Below are 24,503 nucleotides of genomic sequence, written 5' to 3'. Positions count from 1 at the left end.
TATCCATCACATTCACAGCCATATCAGCAGCACCTTCAGCCAGTTGTTTATCAGCCCCAACCTTCTCAACAAACTTTGCCTGCTCCTCCACAAATAAATGTCCCACAACTTCAATTTCCAACTAATTCACAACCTCCCAGACCCACAAAAATACCTGCTCAAACTGTCCCAAATCCGAACAATAGAGCAGAGAGGCCAGCTTATAATGTAAAGGAAGAAACTTCCTACTCCACACTGCCTTTACAAAACATTAACCTGAGGTCTGGTAGGGTGCTCCAAAAGGATTCTCCAATAACAGATCAGCAAGGAGAAAACTTAGAAAAAGAAAATGAAATGACAACTCAAACACAACCAAGCAGTGAAACCAGAGACAAACAAATGCAGTCACTGCAACCACCTTTTCCGGACCGTTTGGTCCAAGTCAAACCACCATTGCCTCCACCACAATTTGATGTTTTGGATGAACTTAAAAATGTCTACATAAAAATCCCTTTGCTGCAAGCTATAAAGGACATTCCTATTTACACCAAAGCCATCAAGGATATGTGTCTAAAGAAACCTGCTAGGAAGAGGATTGATCCTCAGACCATTCATGTTCTAGGAAATTTAGCAGGCCTTATGACCAATACCATCTCCATGGAGAAGTATGTTGATCCGGGCATTCCAAAAGTGACCACCATCATTAACAACGTACGGATCCCAAACACTTTGATAGATCTTGGAGCTGCAATTAATGTCATGACCCTTGAAACTATGAGAACACTCCAGCTTGTGAATTTGCAACATACCACAATTGTTCTTGAACTAGCTGATAGGTCCAAAGTCATTCCTGAGGGGATTTTGGAAGATATCATTGTTTCACTGGACTCTTGGGAGTATCCGGTGGATTTCCTAGTCCTTCAACCCAAATCCAATCTAGGAGGACATCCTATCATTCTAGGCAGACCATGGTTAGCGACTGCTGATGCATTATTGGATGCCGATCAGGTAACATGATTATCTCTAGAGGGACCGAAAGGAAACAGCTCACCCTCTATCCATCAGCACAATCACCTGCAGTCACACATAACTTGTGGCTTGATGACAAATTTAATGACAAAGAGGAGGTACAATCTGTCTTTAGCATTGACCAGATCTATGATTTCCATGAAGATAATACTGATTTGGTAGAATTATTTCTCTCACAGCCTGATATATCTGAAAACTTGAGAAATGAACAATATAATGCTGCAGATGTACTTCTAGCTCAAAAATTTCAAGAAACATGCACTATCCACTCCTTGCAATCTACATTTCATGACATCTTTCCAGTTCAATCCATCACCAATACTCAGAGTCAAGTCATAGAGATCAGTCCAGGCAAAACTTTGAACATAGGCAACCACCTTGACTCATCTCAACAAGAAAAATTGATTAGACTCTTGACAAAGTACCAAAAATCCTTTGCATGGGATTACACCGACATGCATGGGATTCACCCCGACACATGCACTCACCACATTTACACTGATAGCACAATTAAACCGGTGAGGCAACCGCAACGAAGAATGAACCCCATGCTCCAAGACATTGTCAGAGAAGAGTTGCAAAAACTCTTGAGAGTCAACTTTATATATCCTATTTCTGACAGTCAGTGGGTATCCCCATTAGTTATTGTGCCTAAGAAGAATGGCAAGTGGCGTATCTGTGTTGACTACAGACAGCTGAACAAAGCCACACTCAAAGACTACTTCCCACTGCCATTCATTGACCAAGTGTTAGACACCCTAGCCGGCAAATCATCCTTTTCCTTTCTTGACGGTTTCAGTGGCTACAACCAGATCTGAATTGCCTCTGAAGACCAGGACAAAACCACCTTCACCTGTCCTTTGGGCACCTATGCCTACAATGTTTTGCCATTTGGACTTTGTAACGCTCCAGCTACATTTCAGCGAGCTGTGTTAGCTATCTTTGCTGATTTGATTCATGATTGTGTTGAAGTGTATATGGATGATTTTTCAGTATATGGCAATTCTTTTGAACATGCATTAGAAAATCTAGAAAGAGTTTTGAAAAGGTGTATTGAAGCTAACCTGTCCCTCAGCAACGAAAAGTGCTTCATGATGCTAAATGAAGGGATAGTGTTGGGCCATTATGTCTCTTTTCAAGGCATCCAGGTTGACCCAGCCAAGATACAGATTATTGCCGATTTGCCCATTCCACAGAACCAGAGAGAGGTAAGAAGTTTTCTTGGGTATGCTAGCTATTACCGCAGATTCATTGAACATTTTAGCAAGATAGCCTTACCTTTGTTTAAACTTCTTGCCAAAGATGTACTTTTTAATTGGACTGAGAACTGCCAACATGCATTTGAGCAACTTAAGAAGAAGCTATCTACTGCACCAGTCCTGAGAGGGCCTAATTGGAGTTTAAAATTTCATATTTTTACCGATGCATCTGACACTGCCATAGGTGCATGCTTAGGCCAAAAAGAAGAATCTTGTACATATGCAATTTATTTCATTAGTAAAAATCTCACACCTGCTGAGCTTAACTATACAGTTACAGAAAAGGAAACACTTGCCATCATTTATGCTGTGAACAAATTTCGCCATTACATAACTGGTTATGAAGTCTTTGTACATACTGATCACTTTGCCATTCGACATCTCATGAATAAACCAATAACTAGTGGCAGAGTTACCAGATGGTTACTATCGCTGCAGGAATTTAACATCACAGTGCTAGATAGACCAGGCAAAGAAAACCAGGTGGCAGATTTCCTCTCTAGACTGCAAAATCCAGGTGAGATTGTTCCCGTTGAGGACTCTTTTCCGGATGAGCACTTATTCGCAATTTCCATAGTAACTCCTTGGTTTGCTGATTTAGCTAATTACTTGTCTACAGGTAGGACACCTCCACATTTCACTGCAAAGGAAAGGAAAAGACTGATCAAACAAAGTGTTAGATATTCATGGCTCAATGGCGATCTCTTTTACACTGGTTTTGATATGATCATTAGGAGATGTGTCCGAAATGATGAGGTAATTGACATTTTAAAATCTTGCCATGATGAACCGTGTGGTGGGCATTTTGCAGCGAAGCGGACAACCTTCAAAGTTCTTACTCTTGGATACTATTGGCCATCCATTTTCAAGGATGCCAAGAAGTATGTAAAGAGTTGTGACAGCTGCCAAAGGATGGGCAGACCCACAGCTACGGATCAGATGCCACTTCAGCCCCAAGTTCACTTAGAACCATTTGATAAGTGGGCTCTGGACTTCATAGGACCAATCAACCCAGCCTCTAATGGTAAGAAGTACATCTTAGTGTGTACTGATTATGTCACAAAGTGGGCAGAAGCAAAAGCACTAGTAAGAGCAACCGAACACACAGTAGTCAATTTCCTTTTTGAGGAGATCTTTGTGAGGTATGGAGTGCCAAGAGAAATTGTCACTGATCAAGGTACCCAATTCACCTCCAAGCTCATGAAGGACATCACAGACAAGTACCAGATAAAGCATAGAAAAAGTACCCCCTACCATCCACAGGCCAATGGGCAGGTGGAATCAACCAACAAGACTTTGGAGGGGATCATTACCAAAACTGTTGCAATGAACCGCAAAAACTGGGAGGAAAAGCTCAAGGAGGCACTCTGGGCTTACCGGATTACTTGGAAAGATACCACAGGATTTACACCATACCAGTTGGTGTACAGTAAGGATGTCATGCTTCCTATTGAATTCCAAATTCACACTTTTAAATTAGTTGCAGATTTACTAATTGATTTGGATCAAGCACAGAAAGAGAGAATCCAGTAGTTGAACCAGCTGGATGAGATGAGGCAACAAGCAGAACAAACCACCACCCTCATGCAAAAGCACAGGAAACAATGGCATGATTCACACATTAAGAAGAAGCACTTCAAAGAAGGTGACTGGGCTCTGCTTTTTGATTCAAAATTCAAGGATCATAAAGCTAAGTTCACCACCCATTGGATGGGCCCTTATGAAATCGTTCAGGCTTATGACAATGGATCAGTAAAACTCCAAACTATTGATGGAAAAGGTCATTATTTCACAGTCAATGGTCATCGCCTGAAGCTGTACAACAAGCCCATCAGCAAACAAGATTTTCTCAATACATTATCCCAGCAAGAAGAGGTTGAGGTACTGCAGCCCTCAGCTGCAGTATCACTGCCTTAGTTTCATTTTCTTTCAATTTCAAACTCAAGAAAAAATAAAAAGAAAAAAAACAAAAACAATAAATAAAAAAAAACAAAAAAAAAAATAATAATAAAAAAAATAAATAAAACAAAAACTCAAAAAAAAAAAAATAATAATGGGTTAGATGTGAAAACCAGTATCTGGCACAATCTAACCCCGAATTCCTACCTGAAAACCAATTTATTGGCGGGTATGAATTCTATTTCTGTTGTTTATTGTTTCATTTCTCAGTTGCATCATGACTTGAGGACAAGTCAAACTTTCAGTCGGGGAGAGGGAGACATATGTTCTGTTACTTTTATCTCTCCCTTGTAAATTCTTCAGATTTCTTATTCTATATTTCACTGTAAATTTCCAACAGCAGCTTGTTACCAGCATTCTAGACTTTGACAAATAAGCTGTTCTGTCATGATTTTCAGAGGGACCTGGTTATAAATAGTTTGCAGGGGGACCTGTTTTGTTCAGACACCTATGCTATCAACACCATCGGTGCAATGGGACCTGTTTAAGATATTCAGAAGGGACCTGTTTAAAGCAATTGACACCTGTTTGAGACATTCCAATCAGCAGTAAGGGACCTGTTTAAAACATTCAGTTGGGACCTGTTAAAAATTTCTTGACATCAAAGGCTACTTCAACAGACTTCCACCAACACTCCAGCAAATTGCAAGCTCAGTAAACCTGTAATAATACAAAGAGCTGCATGAACATCTTCAGCTGTTCAAGGGACCTGTTACAGTTTTCTCAAGGGACCTGCATCTTCAGTTTTCACAAGGGACCTATTACATTTTCAGTCTTCAAAAAAGGGACCTGTACATTCAAATTTTTCAAAAGGGACCTGTTATATCTTCAAAACTTTTCTCAAGAGGACTGTTGGAGAGGTAAATCCCCTCTACGGATAGAGGCGATCCCTACTAGCCCAGCAGGGGTCTAGCAACAATCACACAATGCTGCTACGCATGTTCCTAATTACAATTAAACAAGAGGTAAAAAGCACCTACTTGGATTCCTGCGCTGTCGTTTGACGAAGAGATGTTGCCTTCGCTCCTCCGCTTCGGCTGGTCACAATCCTCCGCGATCTCCGCGAATAGATACCTGCACACACGAAGAGGAAACAAACACAAGCGTGAAATCTAGTAAAAGTAACCATACATCAGTCAGAAAAGATGTAATTCACATTTAACCATTGCATAGACAAATGAGAATGGAACAATAATAGCAGTCATCTATTATTAATCAGAATAGAGAAGAGTACAACCAAATGTTCTGACGTCGGTAACCTTCTCAGGAGGGGCCAGTCAGCATGTATCTCAAGCATTCACCTTTGAGGATGATTCTTCCAAGACAAGCAACTCTCTCTCTCACACAAATAGCACAAAACAACCTTCCCTAAGCAATCAATCACTTCCACACCTAGCACACCAAACCTATAGCAGCAATCTAAGCACTACAAGCTCTGTACAATCCAAGCTATTCCAAGCTAAGTCTAACTAGCTGCTCATGGTAATGGTGGAAGTTTATATAGGAGAAGGAGTCTCCTAAAAGGGTGGAAGGATGAGCTTATCTTTGAGAGAAACGGTTGCAAAGGGTCGAACAGTCATGCCATAGAAGGGAGTCGACATTCACAAAGCTAACAACCAAGCCTGGAGTTATCTGGAAGGCTGGTTGTTTGAACAAATTCGCCCAAACTGGATTAGCGCGGATAATGAAGAAACTGACGCGATGTCGCCGCGTCTACATAACTGGGACAGTCATGTCAGCGCGGAAGCACATGGGAAAGGCGCGCTGGCGACCAGCGCGGAAAAGTGGTGTCCTTCCGAGCTGTCAACGCATTGAATACACTATGGAGCGCCAGTAATCGCGGATATTTTTCAAACAGACGCGCTGATGCATAAAACTTTAGAAAAATGGGTTTCTGGGCTAGTTCAGAAGGCATGAAGCTTAGTGATTGACACAGCAGGGTGACTGACAGGAAGGCAGTGACAAATTACTGTGTAACAAGGACCTGTCAAAAGAACAGTCAAAAGGATTAGCAACTCAGCATGTCAAATGATCAACAAAGGAGTAATGTATTTCTATTCTTGGGCATTTAATTTCCTAGATTAGTTTTAATGTAATTTTGGTGACTATAAGCTATTGTAATTAATTTCAAGGACACCTTCATACATCCACTTACCACCCCTTATCCCACCAAGTTTCATCATTCCCTACATCCACCTATCCCTAACACCCATCACCAACACATATACCCTCCAGGCATACCAACATTCTCTACATGATTGAATATAATTGAGAAGGACACGTGGTAAGCTGTGTGTTTGTAAAAAAAAATACAAAGGATGAGATAGAAGCGGCCTATATATATATTCTTTACTCCATACAGTCGAATCATAACAAACGGCCTATATGTTTTACACCACACACACACCCGAATTATAACCTCGCCACCCAGCATTGCTACCCAGCATTATAGCTCAGCACTTTCGGTACGCTCTCAGCGTCCTTATGCTAATGTGCATACAAGCGTACAGCCCTCTGTTTTTTTAAATTGTATGATTACATTGTAAGGCGAGTACAGGGTATTTCACATCCTCGGTTCCCATAACTTACACAGCGAAAGTTTGAAGCAAGGAACGCGAGGAGATTGTCATCATATGGGTAGAGTTACAACGTAAAGGAGTGAAGCAAGGAACGCCGAGGCGATTGTTACCATTTGAGTGGGGTTACAAAGTGAAAATTTGAACAAAGAGCACAGAGGAAAGTATCACTGTTTGGGGTCGGTTTACACAGTGAAACCGGTGAGCGCCGAAAAGGGAAGCATCACCATTCTACTTCTAACACCCACAGCAGTCGTATCGACCAGCTAAGCACCATAATTGAAGATTGAAGGAAGCTACATATACCAGGTAACCGACTTGACATCTCTGTGTTTAAATTCTAAAAGTGTAGACAGAGAAGGGTTAGAGGCATAACCCTCTGCCATCACCATGACTAATAGAGTTGAACCTAGTACATTCGATAGCTCACAGTACCATGAAGACTGTATTGAGATTCTTAGAGAAGCACAGTGGCTACCTTTTCTGGAAAAATTCCATGGGAGTAATGAAGAAGTCACAAAACAATTTGCCTTTACTTTTAATGGAGAAAAGGCCCTAATAGGCACCTTCTCCTTCAGAATCTCAGAGGATACCATAGCTCAGGCAATTGGACTCAGCCCTGAGGGAGAAAAGTACTTTAAGACTAAACAATTCAAGGAGAAATCATGGACAATGTTCATGTCCAGGTCTAGAGTTTCCTCAGTAAACTGGAAAAAGGGAGTTCCAAGAAGCTGGTTAGTTCATCCTTGGGATGAAATGGTCTACATTATCCAAAAGTTTATAACATGTGAAGGTAGATACAACATTGTTTATCTCTATCACATCAAGCTACTCCTCCATCTAAAGAAACAATGTGTAATCAGTGTGCCATATTTTCTACTGCAAAGTTTAACAAAGATGGCCAAAACTATCCAGAAACAAAAAGGGAATGAGGAAAAAAGTCTATACCATTTTGGCTTGATTAAAATCCTCATTGAACATGAGTTGCAGAAGCGAGGGAAGCCATGGAAAGAATTCTTAACTGTCAACCAGATCAGAGATGAGGAGGAAAAAGAAGAGTTGCAAGAAGATTCTGGGTTTATGAAGGATATAGATGAGGAAATTCCAGTGTCTAAGGCCAGTAGAGCACCTCAACCTGAGGGCAGCATAAGGACCAGAAACATGCAAAAAGAGGATGTCAAGAGAGCTGAGAAAGACAAAATCTTCACCACCTACTCCCGAAGATCAAGGAGGACATCAAAAACTCAGCTACAAGAAGACCAATTTGAATCTCCTGCCCCTGCCCATTTGGATGTTGAAAGTGGTGATCATTCACCTCCAGCACCAGAAGTTGACATAGAGGTGGAAAGCCATAACCAGCAGAAGAAATGTTCACCACCTCCTACCAAGAGACAGAAGAAGTTATAAAAGCAAATTGAGGAATTGAAAGAAGAGCTCATGGAAGCTAACATGTTGGAAAAGGTTATCAAAAGAGAAAATGAACTGCTCAGGGCACAAAGCAAAGAAGTACAGAAGACAAATGAAAAGCTAAAGGAAAGGATCAGTGAGTTAGAGACTGAGCAATCTGAGATTTCCAACTGGGCCACTAAGTGGTACAACCAGAAAAAGGCTCTTAAAGAGAAATATAAAAAGCTGAAGCAAGAGCTCAAGGGACAAAAGGATCAACAGGTGAAGGAGAATGTAGATACCCTGCTCAAGGCAGCAGAGGTCCATGCAGGCACAGAGTTCAAAGGGAGTACCTCTGGGGTAGAATGAGGACATGCTAAGTCCTTAAGTCGGGGAGAGATGTTGGTATCATCCTAAGACCCTTTTTCCTTCCCAGTTTCACATCATTTATCCATACATTTTCATCATTTATCCCTCAAAATCCTTGAATATTGATTATTAATTGTTCTATAGTTATTAAATTGCATAAGAATTAATTTAGGAGTTTTATGTTCCAGAATTAGAGGTTTTTGATGACTTGACTACAGGAAGTACCCACAACCTGTAATGAGTTTACCATTTGACATGTGGCGCAGCGGATGAGCGAGAACGAAAAGCATGGGCGAAAAGTGGAATGTCCAAGGATGGACAAACACCTATCTTCCATCCAAATCGAGCCTCCTATGCATGCGGTCAACTTCAGTCAAAGCAGGGTACTCTGGTGCATAAAAGCAGTAACAACATTGTTCTATTTTCATTTTGATTTTTGTTCTTTTTGAAACTTATGGTATGGAAACATTTTGCAAAAAGTTATGTAGAAACGCGGCAACAGCACTATGTACATTCACTGCATCGATGACATGGCTGTATGTACGCATGTGTAAATACAGTAGTTCAATGTTTTTGAAGGTTAATTAATCAGTTGTTAAAACATTTGCGGAGAACATAGTTTAGTTAATACACAGAACCGGTTACAGTCCCAATGTGTGTTCACTCTTTTGCATTGGTTGATTGCTGAACGGTGGTAGTCAGTATACCCTTAGGCGCGGACGGGCCCTGCGTCCTTTGTTTGGTATACTGCTCTTCATTTTGTTACATTTCATTTCAGTTTATACATATATGTTTGCACAGCGTTGTATTAGTTTCAATCTATATGCTTACACAGCGTTGTATTGGTTTCGACTTATGTATCACACAGGTTGCATCATAGTTTCGATTTATATAACTGTTGACTCACATAGCATATACGTTGCAGTCATATGAGCTTTCGATTCCTTTATGTTTTGAGTTTCATTACATGTATATGGTGTGCGCATCCGAAGGGTTTATTGTTATGTTGAATGGTCAGCACTAGGATCTGGAACGAGAATCCTGTAAGGGATTTGGTCCTTGTGTGATTTACAGATGCATGCTCATAAGCTCTGCCTTATTTCACAGTCTATTCATGTTCTTTTTATATAGTTTCATAGTGTAAATATCTTGCATGCTGTGTGTGTTTACTAAGCAAAGGTTTTCTGAGTGATACATCTGTAAGGGGGTTAGAATCATTGCCACAGTCATACACAGTCTTTAGATTCACAGTTTGCTTTGATAGATGCATGTCATAACCAGCATTGTAGTCAGATACATCAGTAGGGTAATCTAGGTGTGCGAAGGATAGGCTGCATATAATGGTCTTCCGTAAAGAAGCCTTGAAATTTACCTCATAATCACCTGGGCGGTAATTCTTTATGTCTATATACCTTAGACCACGCCTCTAAGCTTACGCACCTCGGTCGATATTAAATATAGAGTCCAGTCTAGCACCCTAGCTGAGACCACTACAAGGTCCTTTTTGTAATCCCGATCATACTTCTTTGTTTTTGAGCTTCTCTAGTCATGATCGTTTTATATGCAACACATTGAGCTGCTTTGTGACCAAAGTTATGGCAAGAGAAACATTGCCCATTGAAGAAACTTCTGTGATTATCAAATCTACCGGCCAAATGATTGTAATTTCTATTGTCATCCATTCTTGAAGCAAATTGAGAAGATTTTACCTGTGGCTGGTTGTAGCTCTTGTTCATCCTTAAGATAGATTGCCCCTAGTTTACCTGATAGTATTTGTTCGTTCTTGATGTAATTCGTCCCTGCTTTACCTGGTGATCTCCATTGTGCTTTTGCTCATTCCTTCTTGCTGCATCAAGATAACTCTTTGAGGTGGATGCTTGAGATGTTTCTCCATTATACCCCAGACCTGTCTTGTTTAGCGGAGAACGCTGTACATTGATGATCTCATCCATAGTTTCAGATCCTTTGACAAACTTAAGATTAATAGCCTTTTTTTTCTCAATTTCTTTTCTAAGGCCAACAATTTCACCTTCTAACTTTTCAAGATATTTTTCTTTTTCATCAATTTGAAATTGTAGAGTATCAATGATCATATTCTTTTCTTCTATACATGTCTTAAGTCTAGAAATCTCTTCATAAAAACTATCCACATCTATAGCATCCATGTAATCATCATCTTCAAATGCCATTAAAAGTTTATAGTCATTACCTCGTTCATCTTCATCACTATTTGATAGACCATCACTGTCTTCATGAGTGTAGTAGCTTTTCTTATTTGCATTCTGTTTCTTGTTCCATCTGGCAGGTTCCTTTCCTTTGTCAATCTTATCCTTATGAGGACATTTGACAGCATAATGACCTACTCTTCCACAAGAAAAGCATTTAAAAGGTAGCTTACCTCTGAACCTTCCAGTACCCCGTTGAAGATTTCTGACAAAATTTGATTCTTCTTCTTCTTCTGGCACGTGAATTGATTCATAGTAGTCTCCTTTTCCCGAAGCCTTAAAAGCAGCTTCTCTCCTGTCTGATGGACCTCCTTTTCTCATTTCATAAGCAGTTAGAATTCCGTGTAGCTGAGACATAGTAAGAGTTCGTAGATTTTCCTTTTCTTCTATTGCAGACACTTTAGATTCAAACTTGGGGGACAATGATCTTAGGACTTTTTCAACCACAACAACCTCTTTTATTTCTTCACCCAAGTTTTTCATACAATTAACAATCTCATCTACCCGAAGAAAATAGTTAGCCACACTTTCATCATTATACATTCTGAGATTCTCATACTGAATCCCGAGGGTTTGAAGTTTTGCACATTTTACCTGTTCATCTCCTTCGTAGCTCAAAAAAATCTTGTCCCATATTTCTTTTGCAGATTTATATTGCATAAACTTCACGAATTAAGATTGAGATAGACATCCTAGAAGAGTATTAACCGCCTTTGCATTTGTTTCATATTTCTTCTTCTCAGCTGAATCTGTAGGAGTAGCTGATGGAAAAGTATACCCTGTTTCTATAATGTCCCATACTTCTGTACCCAAAGATTGAAGATAGGCAGTAACTCTTACCTTCCAATATACGAAGTTTGTTCCATCAAAAATCGGTGGCCTGATTGATGCTTCCCTCTCGTAGTTGCTCATGATGTTAGATCTTCCTTCAAGTGATCAAGCTTCTTCAGAAGGACCTGCTCTGATACCAATTGTTGGAAATAATACTGAGAGGGGGGGGGGGGGGGGGGGGTGAATCAGTATTATCAAATTCTTTTCAATCTATCTTCCTTATTTATACTTTGAATAATTCTTCAAATATTGATCATTACTTTGTATGTCAGTATCATAAAATAATGAGCAGGAACAAGAAAAGCAAATAGTCACACAAAAGAACACCAGATATAAGGTGGAAACCCAATGTGGGTGAAAACCACCTGCTGCAATATGTCTCTATCTTCTTTCAATTAGAAACTCCTTTTACAATGATTTTGTACTGCTGCAGTCCTTTACCAGTACGCAGGCTACAACCTGCAGAGAGCTACAACCCTCTTAGCTCTTGTACTATCCAAGATACGAGTACGTAGGTGCTGGCCTACTGAAGGCTACAACCTTCTCTTTCTTCCAGGGACCACATTTCATAAATTTTCAGACTGGATCCATGAACATCAATCAATCATCAAGTATATCTGCATCAAACAATCTCCTTTTCCCAATTAGCACTGAATCAAGTAAACACTTCTCTGACAGCTGTACCCAGAACACAGTAACAGTGACCACACACCAAATTCTGAACCCAGAATACTGCACCTATAGATAGAGGCAGCTAGATCATAATTTAAATATATACGCTACTTCAACAACCTGAAACCTGTGTGCAGATCTATAAAGGATAATTCCTTCTTTCAAATATTCAGACACTAATTAACCCAGATTGTCAGATTTATAGATCAAGCATGCACCTCATATAACAGATCAAAATCATGCAAAGATACTATTATTCAAGCATAAAGATTATGACCCATCAATAGAACTTATCCTTCTTTATGCGCTAAGGTTCCTCCTTCATTCAGATCCAGATCTGCACCATAACCCAATCACAAATATTTCAGATCTAGCACTTATTAGATATTCAATTTATTCGATGATACTTTGCCAAATGATCTCCTTCCTCTTTTATAGTCTTAGGCCTTCCACAATACCACAGTCCAAAACCATAGGATCAAAAAATGTCGGACTAATACCATCAGCCAACCATGAAAGTGCGTGAAATTTACTCTTCATGAAAGGGACTTTTCTCTGCATGAAAGTGCGTGAACTTTTCTCTACATGAAATAAACTTTTCTCTGCATAAAAGTGCGTGAACTTTTATCTACATGAAATAAACTTTTCTTTGCATAAAAGTGCGTGAACTTTTCTCTACATGAAATAAACTTTTCTCTGCATATAAGTGCGTGAACTTTTCTCTTCATGAAAGGGACTTTTCACTGCATGAAAGTGCGTGAACTTTTCTCTACATGAAATAAACTTTTCTCTGCATAAAAGTGCGTGAACTTTTCTCTACATGAAATAAACTTTTATCTGCATGAAAGAAGCTTTTATCTTCATGAAAGTGTGTGAACTTTGTTGCACTATAATTTATCATATGAGATGAGTAGGTTGCCATCAAGAACAACATATGTATCATAATGCCAACATCTAGTTGATCCTTACTACCTGAAGTGGAGGCCTCCGTGAAGCTCTTCTTAGCTTCCATGAATGTCTCCTTCGTGCACTCCAAATCAAATTCAAGTTCCTTTGTAGGAGCCTTGTGAACCCATGCACTTTCTTCTGGCTGCTTACCTTTGTCATCTCCAGTTTTGATACCACTTCAAAGCACTATTTTTACATTTGGGTCCTCTTCGCACGGTTCAGACCTCATCATTTGTAGTTTCTGAGTCGGAGGAGGCTGGAGTACTCCTTTATCGCGCAACCTCGCTATCAATGTAGGCCAGTCCTCTGTCTCATGATCAAATTGGGTATAGTATAAACATGATTCCGTCATCGAATTCGTAAAATCGTAGGCATAGTTCCTTGGCCCTCCATAATTGTAACAAATTAGTTTTCCGCTACCCCTTCCTAGTCCCATTCCACCTCGACCTTGTTTGCGTCCTTGAAATCTAGCACGCGCCATCCCTACATTTAAATCGAGGGCTTGTGTTTCGGTTTGCACTCTATAGGCAGGGGTCTGATCCATCATCATCTCGTAACTTCTACAGGTGCGCTCATCATGGCCTACTGACCGGCAGAAATTACAGAACAATTGCTGGGACGTTTGCGTATACTTCTGCAATAGGTGATAGTTATCCGTAGTGTGTTTTCCTCCTATCTGACAAATTGCGCACCATAATGCAGGTACCACACTCAGTCCTGCTTGTGCCTCTGGTCTTAATGGTAGGGACCCTCCTCCCTCCAAGTAATTCACGAAAATTGCACAGTGGTCCTTATCATGCCCTTGGCCTTTGCATTTTATGCACCATACTTCCTCGCGTGCCCTTGGATGAGGTGTCCTGTCCTGTTTCAAAATTTGCATTTCCAGACACAAATTTTGCAGTTGTGTGTGGATTTTTTGGACTCCCAGCCTAGGATCTTGTATAGGGGTCTCGAGCAATCCCATTACAATCTCCAAAGCTTTTTCCTAGGTGGATAGCTTTTGTTGTGATAGTGTCATCCTTAAATGCGTTGTTAGTGACACTAAAAACCATGCGTTGTGTTGTCCATCCGTCAAGGTCATGTTGGCTTCGTGAATCATACTCTTCAGTCTCTGGTCTAGATCCCATGGGGTCTCGCCTGGAAGCATCGTGATTTCCTTAAACCCGATAATCGATTGTGTCTCTAATTTTGGCCTACTAAATTCCTTGTTCAGCGCGGCCAAGATATCTATGATTCCTACGTTTGGATGGTCATTAGAGTGCTTAATGTACCACTTTAGTGTGTGATCTTGCAACGTGCTTACTAGTGTTGCCTTCTTTATATTGTCATCCACGACTCCTTGTGCTTCCCATACAGCCCTTACTATGAACCAAAATTGGTCTGGATCTTCGTTCCCTACTCCTCTGAATACCGGCAGTTTGATCATGCTCACCATATTGAACTGTGGTGGTGGCGGAGGTGGTGTGGGTGGAGATGGGGTGATGATGGTGAAACTAGTAGTGGCATAGGTGGGGGTGGTATGTGCGGAATTCACTGCCTTATCAGACTGATTGCGGTTCTCAGAGAAACTTTTGCGAGCTCTTCCTCACTTTCAGGTCACGGAAAAATCAAGGGGCTATTTTCTATCTCTGAGCTACCTTCATTTCTGTAGATCCTCCCACTTCACGTAGTCCCAAACATCAATTTATTCTTATAACCCACTTTTCACACAATAGCAATTTGATCCAAGTGTTTAATGATTTAATGTAAATACCTCGCAGTCAGTTGAGGAAGCGACATTCCGCCTCGCTATAGTTGACGGTCATATCTACCACAAACTTGGTGATAAACCCCCCTATAATTTGATCGAGCCAATGGTCCAAAGCACACACGATCTTATCTTCTGACTCTTCTAGTCTGTGCACCAATTCCGGAGTCCACACAATCGGTTTGTCGAGCCTACACCTTCCCTAACTGTCTGCTAGCTTCGCGATCCACTCATACAACTCAGAGGGGAAGGAGGTAAATAAAATTTCGTGGCTTTCTGTATATAAGTAGCGCTCTAACCATTGTTCCTTTGATACTCGTGGATTATTGTTTTCCTGCACTGCGAACTCATGAATATTCCTGTCCAACCACCCTTCAATTTCTTTCTTTGTTGGATTCTAGTGACACGACATCAGACATCCCTTATGTAGATCTTAGTCCCAACAACAGAACCATTTGTTGGCTTGTTGGGGCCTGACCTAGGTTTAATAGTGATTTAGCCAAACAAATCCTGGTACTATTGGCCCTTTCGGCGACAATCCGCAGAGCACAGAATGAGGTCTCACCCGAAGTAGTATGGGAGGGTGCTAGAACTAGGTTCCCGCACCCTGGAGATGTCTGATGGTATCAAGTGGTCCGCGGTTCAACCCTGCGTGCACGTCACTATGCGCGCTTACCCGTACCTCACAGCTTGAGATGCTGCCTTCGCGCAACCCTACTCAGGGACCAAACAATGTTATTACCCAAGTCCTTACTCGCAGCCTGATATTAGGTGATTAACATAACTTATTTATACACTTTTAGTTATACTTCACAATATTCACAATTCATATAAGTGTGCATAGTAACTAAACAATATAATTTCAAGTAATATCAAACATGTAATAACTCAGAACAGATACACAGGATTTAGGTAAAACTTCTCTTTATTATTTTCTTCCTTCTGTTATAGACTCAACCCTACCCTGTGCACTCAGCTGCAGGGGTCTGCGTACTCATCTACGGACTCTACTAGGCCTTTGCGCACTCAGCTGCATAGCCCTTTCTGTTGGGTCCCTATAATACTAGTGATTACCCCATTACTATTGTAGTTATACCCCTTATTTATATTGTTTTGCCCCTATTACCCCCATATTGTTATTTCTGTGCCCCATAAAATCCCTCTATTGTTATTTTTGTGGCTTTATATTATTATTGTTAGGTCGGCTGGATTATATTGTGACTCCTTAGACTCCTATATATAGAAAGAAGGTTTTGTCATTTGTATCATCAAAGAATTTTTCATTTATGTAATGTAAAGGAGGTTGCCCCCTCGAAGAGGCTGAATTCTAAGGCGTTGATCTATCTTTTCTTGAGCTGGTTTCATAACATTTGGTATCAGAGCTTTGAATTCTAGGGTTTCGCTGCTCCAAATAGGTCATCGTGGCATTTTCACTATAACTTTTTTTCTGTGACTCCTAAAGGTCTCCCACCTATGCGTGATCATGATCATGTTATTCATCTGATTCCAAGAAGTGTTCCTCCAAACATCAGGCCATACAGATATCCCTATGTCCAAAAAAGTGAAATTGAACGTATGGTTGCAGAAATGCTAGAGGCTGGTATAATTCAACCGAGTCAAAGTTCTTTCTCAGCTCCAGTAGTATTGGTGCACAAGAAGGATGGATCATGGCGCATGTGTCCAGATTATAGGGAGCTCAACAAGCTCACTATTAAAGATAAGTTCCCCATTCTTGTCATTTATGAATTACTGGATGAATTGCATGGATCAATTTACTTCACCAAGTTGGATCTTCATTCGGGATATCATCAAATCAGAATGAAGATTGAAGACATTCCGAAAACAGCATTTAGAACTCATGAGGGTCATTATGAATTTTTGGTCATGCCTTTTGGCCTTACCAATGCACCTTCAACATTTCAAGGTTTGATGAATTCAATTTTCAAACCATTCCTTAGAAAATTGTGTTAGTATTTTTTGATGATATACTAATCTACAACAAGTCTTGGAAGGATCATGTTGAACATGTTGACAGGGTGCTACAACTATTGGAGGAGAAACAATTATATGCAAAAAGATCCGAATGTTTCTTTGGAGTCCAGGAGGTGGAATATTTGGGTCATATTGTATCTCATGAAGGAGTTAAGGTAGACCCTAGCAAAATTAAAGCCATTAAGGAATGGAAAATCCCCACATCCATAAAGCATCTGCGAGGATTTCTTGGGTTGATAGGGTATTATCGCAAGTTTGTTAAGAATTATGGGAGAATAGCAGCACCTCTAACAACATTATTGAAGAAAGATTCATTTTCATGGACTCCGGAAGCAACAAAGGCCTTTGAACATCTTAAAGAGGCAATGTGCCAAGCACCAGTCTTAGCTACGCCGGACTTCACAAAAACCTTTATTGTGGAATGTGATGCTTCAGGAAATGGAATTGGTGTTGTTCTAATGCAAGATGAAAGACCCATTGCTTTTGAAAGTCGTCCAATCAAGGGAAAGTTTTTAAGCAAAGCTATTTACGAGAAGGAAATGTTGGCAATACTCCATGCAATTAAGAGATGGTGACCCTACCTAATGGGAAGACACTTCAAGATAAAAACAGATCATGATAGCCTTAAATACTTTTTAGAACAAAGATTATCCTCTGAAGAGCAACAAAAGTGGGTCACAAAGATGTTGGGTTATGACTTTGAAATTATCTACAAAAAAGGGAAGCAAAATGTGGTGGCAGATGCACTCTCAAGAAAGGATGAGGATGTGGAAGCATTGTTGTGTGCCATTTCTATTATCCAACCAGATTGGATAAACGAAGAAAGGGAGGAATGGAAGAATGATGAAGAAGTGTGGGCACTTATTCGAAAGCTACAACAAGATTCCAGTACTTCTGATACATTTAGCTAGCAAAATGATTCGTTATGGTACAAAGATCGCTTATACATTTGTAAGAATTCCCAGCTAAAACAAAAGATTCTTATGGAATTTCACACTTCTCCCTTAGGAGGGCACTCATGGATTTTAAAAAATTACCACAAGGTTAAGAAGGAATTTTTTTGGGATGGCCTTAAATCAGATATTCAAAAGTTTGTGGCGGAATGTTTGGTTTGCCAACAAAATAAAGTTGAAACAATTAATACACCGGGTCTATTACAACCTTTATCCATTCCAAGCCAATGTTGGGAGGATGTTTCCATGGATTTTATCACATGTTTCCCCAAGTCCGAGGGAAAGAGTTTCATCATGGTGGTAGTTGACAAACTTACCAAGTATGCACACTTTTGTGCATTATCACATCCATTTAAAGCCAGTACACTTTCTACTGCATTTATGGAAACAATTCAAAAGCTACATGGAAACCCAAAGATTATTGTAAGTGACAGAGATCCCATTTTCACTGGAAATTTTTGGACATAATTATTTTCTTGTCTTGGTACTCAGTTAGCTCATAGCTCATCTTATCATCCTCAATCTGATGGGCAAACTGTGATAGTAAACAAATGTTTGGAAGGATATCTTCGTTGCTTTGTATTTGATAAATAGACACAATGGGTCAAATGGTTGCCTCTGGCTGAATGGTGGTATAACACTTCCTTCCATACAGCAACAAAAATGACCCCATTTATGGAACTTTATGGGTATCAACCACCATCCATCACATCATATTTAAGAGAAAATTCTAAGGTTCAGGCAGTGGAACATCACATCAAACATCAACAACAAGTCCTCCAACTCTTAAAGGATAACCTCGTGTTGGCACAAAATAGAATGAACCAACAGGAAGATCAACATCACAGTGAAAGGAGTTTTGATGTAGGTGATTGGGTATTCCTACGGTTACAACCATATAAGCAAATGTCCCTAAAGCAAGCTAAGAAGGATAATAAATTATCACCAAAGTATTATGGTTCGTACAAGGTGTTGCAAAAGATTGGTACTATGTCATACAAATTGGAGCTTCCTGCAGCTTCTCGATTGCACCCAGTTTTCCATGTTTCATGTTTAAAGAAGGTTATAGGTGACAAGCTCTCAATTCAAACAATATTGCCAGAACTTGACGAGGAAGGAAAAATTATATTGGAACCGGAAGAAGTCACAGAAACAAGAACTCGACAACTACAAAATCGATCAATTTCAGAGTATCTTATCAAGTGGAAGAACTTATCCGCTAAAGATTCCACATGGGAGGATGAGAATTTTATGCAGAAGTATCCATAACTACTCAAGTGTTGAGGACAACACTTTTTTGAAGGAGAGGGGCATGTCGGGTCCCTATAATACTAGTGATTACCCCATTACTATTGTAGTTATACCCCTTATTTATATTGTTGTGCCCCTATTACCCCCATATTGTTATTTCTATGCCGCATAGAATCCCTCTATTGTTATTTTTGTGGCTTTATATTATTATTGTTAGGTCGGCTGGATTATATTGTGACTCCTTAGACTCCTATATATAGAAAGGAGGTTTTGTCATTTGTATCATCAAAGAATTGTTCATTTATGTAATGTAAAGGAGGTTGCCCCCTCGAAGAGGCTGAATTCTAAGGCGTTGATCTATCTTTTCTATCTTTTCTTGAGCTGGTTTCATAACACTTTCCTACTACTACGACCCAAGATACTTAGACTCTTACTCTATGCTCGCTATCTTATTCTATCCATCTGATTCCATTAATCCCTTTGTTTCTTTACAACTTATAGCCTCGCTCTATTTATACAATCCCATGGTCCATGGACCATGGGTAGGTTGTCATTAAATTCAAAAATTAGGGCAGACAACCCTATGACTCTAACATACAATTCGCGATCCGCGCCCACAATTCGCGGAGTATTTACAACAATATTACTCAAAACTTGGGCTTTGAGCCCCAAAACATGTCATGGGGGGAATTCCATGCCCAACAATAAATAGAAGAGTATTTTATGGTTTTTCTAAAGGAATAATTGAGATAGGAATATATGAATGATAATAGTCTAGGAAATTTATAGGTTTTTGAAGAGAGGGAGAGTATTAGGGTTTCTTACAAACTTTTGGGTATAAGACCATAAAATTTTGTGATATATGATATTTTAAAAGAGGAATGTATTCTTATTAAAATTATAATTCTAAGATTCAATGAAATAAAATAATAATTGCAGAAATAAATCCCAAAGCTTCCTTTTTGTCACTTGAAGTTATTGATGATGTTGTTGTTTCCTTGGTAGGTCCTTTGATGTTAACTTAAAGTTGATTACATATCCCTTAGGAGTGAATACCTTTGATCACTCAGGTTTCTTTTATGACACACCCTCCCACCCCGTTCGGATTGTTTTGGGGTAGTGGAAGGAGTTACACCAAGCTAAACTGACTTCCATGGTCTAATTATGGAAACGGGGTATCAAAAATACTCAATCAACTTTATCAAAATCCAAAGCAAATACCATGATCATGACTAGCTCGTCAAGAGTTTTCCGAGATATAATTTTTATTAAATATGATTCAAGGATCAAAAGTCATGAGATTTTAAATTTCACGATTTAATTACTTGCCACATAGGCAAAGCCTATTGCATGGTATCAACATGGCACCCAAATTAGCACCTGCATAGTGAATTCAACTGGGTCCCGAACTCAAATGAGCCCATCATGAGCTCATTCAACCCCAAACTCACACTACTTTGGGACATTTAGGCCTTAAGCCTACATTACAGTTTCGAATGGTTGTTAGGACCTGAACCCTGAACTCCCCATTCGACTCAATTGATAAGAAGCCATTATATTTATAAATAAACAAATGTTCGAGGGTTTCACCCTTGTTTGGCCCAACTTAAAAATTTCCCCTATATAGTAACAAACAAGGAGTTACCCCAATTTTAACACTCAAGAAGGTTCCAATTTGAAACCATGAGAAATGGGTTCCTCTCAATGGCCCCGAAAGGACTTGATACTCACCACATGCTCACCCACTTTCTCATTTATATTTATTCAGGGTACTAAAAAAAACAATAGTAACAAACAAGGAGTTACCCCAATTTTAACACTCAAGAAGGTTCCAATTTGAGACCATGAGAATTGGGTTCCTATCAATGGCCTTGAAAGGACTTGATACTCACCACATGCTCACCCACTTTCTTATTTATATTTATTCAGGGTACTAAAGAAAACAACCTGCATACATGGCACTTAACATTTTAATAGAAAAATTTAAAATAGGCCTAAACATGCATTAAACCATTCATATAGCATCACAATAATCTTTAAACCTATTTTTTCTTTGCATAAACAACATACTTTTACAACATTTAAACAAGACCAACAATCTTCAAAGTTGCATGACACTCAAGCATGAGAACAAATATAATTACAGATCCCTGCACAATTGCATACAATAGATTATATTATACAACATAATCAGGACATATTTATTACAACTTCAAGGCAGGAAAATCCAATTTTTTACACAAAACATTTTAGGAATATGTCAATAATTTCGTGTATCAATTACCTACAACCATGAAAAATTTATTACCAAGCTACACATCTTTTCAATAAAGAACCAACCTTCATATTCACAACTCGAATCTTTGTAACACACACACACACACATCAAATTGAAGGCAATACTTCAATTTTACACTCAACCATAAAATAACTGCAACTAATATCACTTGTAGTTGTCACCCCTGAGCCAAATCCATGATCCAAGGGGTTTTTTTTAGGAAATTTAGTGGGAAGGCATGATTTTCTCTAGGAGCATGGGAATTATACACACACACACACACAGGTAGTTTATCGACTAGGTAAGAACCACATGAATTCACATTCTAGGTGGTTCATTCACTGTGGCAAGCACTATGGGAGTGGTTTATCATCCCAACAACAAGCACCCTTGATTTTTTATCAGCTCTATCAGCATGCATCTTCCTGCTTTATGGTTTATCAACACTTCAACAAGGAATCTCCTGCTTTGTGGTTTATTAGCCCTTCAACAAGAACCTTGGGTGGTTTATCAACCCTTTATGCAAGCACCCTGAGTGGTATATCAACCATTCTAGGCAAGCGCTCATCACCAATCTCCTCATAACTTTCTTGAGTTTATCCAGGCTTGGAATCTCATATTACACACTTTACAACATATGGAATTCCATTCCCTTCGACTCAGTAGGCCATACTAGCACTCAACCAGTGATCAAAATTTTCTTTGCTTAATACCAACTTGAATTCATTTCAACAAAGGACAACCGAGAGATCAAAACTTTAGCCAACCCCCCTCATGTGGTTAAAATTCCTTTTTATTATTTTTCTTTTGTCTCTTTTTGTTTCTCTGTGAACGTTTTCTTTCTTTTTCTCGATCTTTCTTGCTCGCTAAATATTTAATTAAGCAGTGTGGAAACTATCACCACTCATATTCATCTTCCCTTTACCTCTTAGATTGTGGATCTATGGTCCCAATATTCAGGCCATTCAAATAAAGAAATATATAATCATTGATAATCAATGTACAGTTACATTATAAAAATTAGGGGATTATACCAGAGGTGTTGCAAACCTTGCCCCCTTAAGGGGAGCACATTATTTGGTGTTCTTATTAAAAAAACAGTAAAACAAAATGATATTTATAAAAAACTATTACATCCACTTAATAAACACACAAAATATGGTTGCAACAACCTTGTTTTCTCAACCATCTCCCACATGGCTTCATTGGGTCCAAAGTTCTTCCAATGCACCTTGACCTTCTCTATTACTTGTTCTCAAAGTTTGATTTACCTTCGATCTAAGAAGCATAATGGTTCTAGTTTGAACTCTCCCTTGGGTTCCCCTTGTATCAAGGACCAGTCAACAACATGATTATCATCATGAACATACTTCTTAAGCTAAGAAACATGGAAAATTTTATGTGCCTTTATTATGGGTGGTAGGGTCAATCAAGAAGCCACTGGTCCTACTCTTTCCAAGATCTAAAATTATATGCAATACTTGGGTGCCAACTTGGCACATGAGCCTACTTTCAATGAGCTCTTCTTTGGTTTAGTGCAAAGATAAACATGCTCTCCCACTTGGAACTCTTTATGCATTCTTTATTCGTTTTCATAACTCTTCTGCCTATCCTAGATTACCTTTGACTTTTGTTTTATCTTGATTATATCCTACTCCATTTATTTTAACATATTCGGTCCAAGTAGCACTCTATTCACTGGATCATCCTAGTTAATAGGAGTTATTGGGTTCCTCCTATAATAGCATTTTTGTTTCTAAACTATTCAATTTTTCCCTTAACGCCTTATCATTTTCACTCCTGATCTGTCAAAACCCTATATTTTTATCAAAATTATAGTTATGTTTATTTTTACGCCTTTTCTCTTATATTTATAACTAAATAACTAAAATGATTGACTGAAATTAGCATATGGGTGTGTTTGGTTTGAATAAAATTATATTTTATATAATGGGTGTGGTTTATAATAAGTGGTTCAGAATACTGATTAAGTGATTATATATAGTCTCATGTGCCTTAGTTGTGTACTGAAAAAATGATACTTATAAGCCTCTCATGAACTATCATTTTGACCAATGACCGCATGCATTGGCCATAGTCAGTCGCATGATGACATACTGACAAAATTCTATTTGTAAGATTTGCGACCAAAGATCATTGGCCTTGGTTGTAGTCAGATGTGAGATAGACATATTCATGAACATGACCAAATTTCAAATGGATAGCTTTAATTGTGTGTGCAAGTTTCAAATGAATATGTTACATCTTAACAAAAATCCAATTGATTTATTTGCGAGGATAATGGGGTAGAAATTATACTATTATACCTTGTAAACAACTCGGGCAGGAGCTCCAGTCTATTCCTAGGAAGTGGTTATCTGGCAATGGACAAAGCACCTTGAGATACAGAGAAATACCAATCATCTTGTCCTATTACAACTATGGTAGTAAACTCAGTTATAGCCAAGATGCTTGTTCTTGATCATCTATAGGATGCATGAGATCAATTTTTCAAAAGGGCCAAAGATAAGATCATGAAGCTTATCAAACTGAATACAATTTGTATCCCTCGATCATGAAGCTTATCAAACTGACTACAATTTGTATCCCTCAAGGACACAATTAATATGGATTGGTTGAGCCATGACTAAAGTTGATACATGACTATAGTAATTTACTTTACTTGTTTTTAATTAGTTAGCATAGATGAGGTTGAACCCCCGGGGTGCCTATTTTAAATTTTTTGAACTTTATATAAAGAGAAAAGTGCTTAGAGCATAGACACTATTGTTGCTATAATTTATTTATGAGTTATAATACTAAGTTTATTATTTGGATGATCAGTAGAGGTATAATATAGTAATTGAGCTCTATGTCCACGTATGTGCTAATACTCTATTTATTTTTCATTGCTTTGTGCTAAGAAATTGAAAGAACAAAGGTACAAATTGAGCCTTGAGTTGGGTTTTCTCGGGGCATAGTCACATTCCATAGTCGTTTATTGTACTTTCTTAGTTGCCTTTTTTTCATTCACATAGTTGTTCCATTT

Source organism: Pinus tabuliformis, chromosome 7 (assembly GCF_031772625.1).
Source record: "Pinus tabuliformis cultivar Carrire ecotype Pingquan chromosome 7, CPIR1, whole genome shotgun sequence".
NCBI lineage: Eukaryota > Viridiplantae > Streptophyta > Pinopsida > Pinales > Pinaceae > Pinus > Pinus tabuliformis.
This window is presented reverse-complemented; position numbering follows the sequence as displayed.